Source organism: Balaenoptera musculus, chromosome 9 (assembly GCF_009873245.2).
Source record: "Balaenoptera musculus isolate JJ_BM4_2016_0621 chromosome 9, mBalMus1.pri.v3, whole genome shotgun sequence".
In the NCBI taxonomy this organism is placed as follows: Eukaryota; Metazoa; Chordata; class Mammalia; order Artiodactyla; family Balaenopteridae; genus Balaenoptera; species Balaenoptera musculus.
Window position 1 is genome coordinate 77828621 of NC_045793.1, and position 5102 is coordinate 77833722.

Here is a 5102-nt window from a genome sequence, read left to right on the forward strand (position 1 = left end):
ATAATAGAATATAAAGTCCAGAAGGATAGACATCAAGATATTAACAGTGGTTATAGATGAATATAGATGATATAGTGAGAATACTTTTTTCTTTTTTATTGCACAAGCTCTTTTTCTAAAATGAGCATATACTAATAGTTAAATGTTTTAAGTGCAATGCTCATTCAAAAGGAAAGAATTTTTTTTTTATTATTTAAGATTATTGTATTTCCTTACAAGGGGAATGTTTTAACAAATTTTACAGGGGTCAATCAACCCTTGTTCAAATTGAGCACACATCAAATCTAGCATTATAGGAGTTTTATTTGGAAGTGAACTTTTAACTATCAATACAAATGCCAAGATACTATACAAAACATCCACAGGAACTTTTTTCATCTTTTTTTGAATTGTTCACAAACATTTCCTACATGATCCAACATACCACAGGGAAATGGTACATCTTTTTCTTTCAATTTGCATACAATGGAAAAACAAGAATATATATATATATTTTTTTACAAAGTTTAAATAATAGACACTACCAAGCTGACGGTTTAAGTCTATAGGAGAAAAATTATCTAATAAAAAATAATCAGAATTTATTTAGCATCAGTCACTTCCATAACCAAGTATTATTCTGATTAATAAAACTTGCCTCCATTAATTAGGCTTCTGGTATATACTTATACCAACTACTCCATCTGTTGTATTGCTCCCCATCTTGGTTCTTCACAATTACAAACAGAAAATCATCGCAAAGTAGGGGCAAGCATTTGCAAAAACAAACAAAAATCCCCAGCTTATTATAAGCATGAATGTGTGGTGGAATTTCCTCCCAAGCAATGGACTTTAAAATCACTTAAGAAATCACCGGAACTGAATGTGTCAAGATATTTTGCCTAAGTCCAAGAAGAGATGCATTTATTTATATCCAACAGAGGACTGAAAATTGAACTTAGTGTTTAGTTTGGGGGCAGGTTGTGGGGAATTCCGTCGTTTGAAAAATGACCGTCTTAAAAAAAAAATGACCACCAAAAATAGGGTCACTAAATTTATTTTAAAAATCATAAAACATTTCTTACAAAAGAGCATTACATTGTGCACACTGCTCTGAATATATGCCAGGGACATATGGACTATTGTTACTTTTCCTCCCTGTCCCCCCCACCCCCAAATGTTACAGTGACCACAAAGCAAAGAGTTCACAATAATTACATGGGGGGATTTTTTTTAAACCACCAACAGTGAACAAAAATGAAAAGTCACTCACTCTGCCACTGTTTCAAAATTTCAAAGTTAGTGTTTGCACAACCCCCCCCCTCACCCCCAACCCTGTTAGTAAGGAACTAAAAGATTACATGTGGTGAACAGCAAAGATTTCACTACACCTCAAATGCAGAACACGTATGAAGCAGAGGAATGTTGCCTTTTTTTTTTTTTTTTTTTTAAATAAATTTATTTATTTATGGCTGTGTTGGGTCTTTGTTGCTGCTCACAGACTTTAGTTGCAGAGAGCAGGGGCTACTCTTCATTGCAGTGCGTGGGCTTCTCATTGCAGTGGCTTCTCTTGTTGCAGAGCACGGCGTCTAGGTGTGCAGGCTTCAGTAGTTGTGGCACATGGGCTTAGTTGCCCCACAGCATGTGGGATCTTCCTGGGCCAAGGATCGAACCCATGTCCCCTGCATTGGCAGGCAGATTCTTAACCACTGCGCCACCAGGGAAGTCCCCGTTGCCTTTTTAAACAGAAGCAGATAAAAAGAAATGATGCAGGACTCCTTCAGTTCTTCACTAGTCTTAGAAAAACTTTCCAGAATACTGCTTCACACTGTTCTGCAGCAAATACTATGCATTCTGTATCTGGGCCTGTGTTCCTGTAATGGTAATGATCCGATCTTTGGACCCTTCTAAAGGCTCACCAATTTTGATCGAAGCTGCTGACTCATGAAGGATTTGTTTAATCCGCTGACCACCTTTGCCAATAATAGATCCAGCCAAATCTTTGGGAATAGTTACTTGTGTAGTAATAATAGGTCCACCAAGATCACCATATGAGCCATGACCCCCGGCATAGGAATAATGATATCTAGAGCCACCCTGTGGTTGATAAGCCATCTGCCACTCTGATGGGCTCCATGCATCTACTGCAGAGTTCCAGGTTTCATCAGCACTGAAACCAACCATGCCATCATAACGGTCTCCAGGTCTCCCTCTTCTGTCATAGGCCATTAGCTCTCCTCCTCTAGGTGGTGGTGGAGGAAGAGGAAGATTCCGAGCTCTGCCACCACCCCGGCCACCTCGTCCAGGAGGAGGTCCTCGACGAGGGCTCATATCATCATAATCTCTTCTGGATGGAGACATGGGATGCCCACCCCGACCAGGAGGCATTCTGTCAAAACCACCTCTTCCCGGCATGGGAAATCCCACAGGACGTCCACGGCAGTCATCGAACATCATTTTAAACCACCACACTCACAGGTTTCATCGTAAAAATTGGGATCATAATGCTGAGCACGTCCTTTGATGGGAGACTCTGATATAAGATCAAGGATGGTCTTTATGCACTCTACAACACTATCAGGTTTTCCTCCAATAAGAACGACTCTGTCAGTGGATTGAGGACAACATTCCTGGAAAAGCTTGATTGTTATCTGAGTGTTCTCTCAAAGTTCTTTGATTTTAGCACCTTTGACCCCAATAATTCCTCCAGCCAGACTCTGATGAATCAACAGTCTCAACTCGCAGTCAAAGTCGCTTCCTTTATAGTGTTGGTAATTTAAGCATTTCACAGCTTCAGATTCGAGCGGGAGCTGGCTGGTTGCGGTGGGTGATGGCAACTGCAGCCCCTCTTCCAAGGTAGGGATGATTTTCTTCAGAATTTCTCCAACTGTTTCAATATCAGCACTGATACTCAGTGTGCGCTCGGGGCCACTGCTGTCTGGGACTGAAACACGAGCACTGCAGTCTGTGGGGAGAGCCTTAATATTCTTGCCTCCTTTTCCAATCACTGCCCCAGCATTCTTGCTCTGAAGCAGAATATGCATAATTCAGCCATCTCATCAGTGTTTCTAGATCTTTTAAAAGCTTGTTCCTCTTCCATATCTTCAGCAGGGCGTTCACCAAATTCGCCATTGGTTGTGGTGTTGGGGAAGGTTTCCTCTGGCTGTTCAGTTTCCATTTTCTTGTATTAAAGGCACACACCAATCAGTTATTAAATATATCCTTGCAGGGCAGAACTGAAGTGTTCTGGGCGGGACCAACTGACACCCTAGTGCTGCAGTAGCCTGGCAAAGCTGCCGTCCCTATGCCGCCGCGCCGCCTCAGCCGGTCACAGCTAGACCTTTTTTAAAAATAAATTTATTTATTTATTTATTTTTGGCTGCGTTGGGTCTTCGTTGCTGCGCGCGGGCTTTCTCTAGTTGCGCGAGCGGGGGCTACTCTTTGCTGCAGTGCGCGAGCTTCTCACTGCCGTGGCTTCTCTTGTTACGGAGCACGGGCTCTCGGCGCATGGGCTTCAGTAGTTGCGACTCGCGGGCTCTAGAGTGCAGGCACAGTAGTTGTGGCGCACGGGCTTAGTTGCTTCGTGTTATGTGGGATCTTCCTGGACCAGGGATCGAACCCGTGTCCCCTGCATTGGAAGGTCGATTCTTTTTTTTTTATTAATTAAAAAACTTTTTGGCTGTGTTGGGTCTTTGTTGCGGTACGCGGGCTTCACATTGTCGTGGCTTCTCTTGTTGCGGAGCACAGGCTCTAGGCACGTAGGCTTCAGTAGTTGTGGCACGTGGGCTCAGTAGTTGTGGCTCGTGGGCTCTAGAGCACAGGCTCAGTAGCTGTGGCGCACGGGCTTAGTTGCTCCGCGGCATGTGGGATCTTCCTGGACCAGGGCTCAAGCCTGTGTCTCTTGCATTGGCGTGCAGATTCTTAACCACTGCGCCACCAGGAAAGTACCAGGAAAGAATTTTTTAAACCAAGATATGTTTAAAGATAACAGTACAAGGTTGCTGAGTCTCTGCAGGAGGATCACGTGATGTGAGCTGCGCCTGAGGGCATTGCAAGGTACAGGTGTCTGGCAAACTTTCCTTAAAGGGACCACTCTGGTAAAGCCTGAGAGGCCAGTGCTTCCAGGGAATGCTGGGAAAGGTGGGGTTGGTGGGGGGAGGACTGGCCTTAGCTGAAGCAGAGAGTACCCTGAAATCATAAAAGACATATAAATTTGAATATATTTGGTGGAGATTATTTTATTTTTTCAACTTTTAAAAATTATGCACTATTTGATAGATATTTTAAAAGATGTAATTTATATGTAAGTTATAAAGCATAATAATAAAACAACAAAAATATATCCATTACCCAACTTAAAAAAAATAGAACATAACTAATACCTTTGAGACCCCCATATACCCATCTCTGAACCTATCAAGCTCTCTCCCTTCCAAAAATAACCATTGTTCTGAATATTGTGTTTAAAATTTCCCTTATGGTTTTATTGCGAATGCAATAGGAAGAGCTAACAGTCTTTGGGAGCTTGGTCTTTGTAAGGCACTATTCTAAATTCGTTACATGTTTTAACTCTAGTCCTCACAACAACCATAAAAGGTAGATATTGTTTCATCCTCATTCAGCAAATGGGGAAACTGAGGCACAAAGAGGTTAAGAGACTTGCTCAAAGTCACACAGCTAGTAAGTGGCAGACTCTGGTTTCAAACCCAGGCAGTCTGCTCTAGCTTCTGTACCCCTAACTACCTGCTGCACCTGTTCTTTTTTTTTTTTTTAATAAATAAAATAAATAAATAACCGATTAATTCCATCATGACATGAAGGAATTTTATTCTAGAAAAACTTTTAATTCACTTCTCAAGTTTACAAAAGACTGATTTCTTTCCTCCTATATTTCAAGCAAAACAACCTATTTTCATAATACAAGTAGCAGCTTAAAAAAAAAACCTGTGTAAGAAGCTGTTTACTTTGCAAGAAAATAAGACCTAAAAATCAGAATTTCCCCTGTAATTTGGAAACGTTTGGTAACAATCTCAGAATAGTCTTGGTTTTAAGAAGTTAGCTACTGAAGTTTTTGTTTTTATCCAGCAGAAAAGAGCTCACATTCAGCTTTGTTATGATTCCTT

General features: G+C 41.4%; 1 pseudogene; it reads right to left on the reverse strand.

The window, feature by feature from the left end:
- Positions 1 to 1718: 1718 nt before the first annotated feature.
- Positions 1719 to 3311, reverse strand: LOC118900939 (annotated as a pseudogene).
- Between the last annotated feature and the right edge of the window lie 1791 nt (positions 3312 to 5102).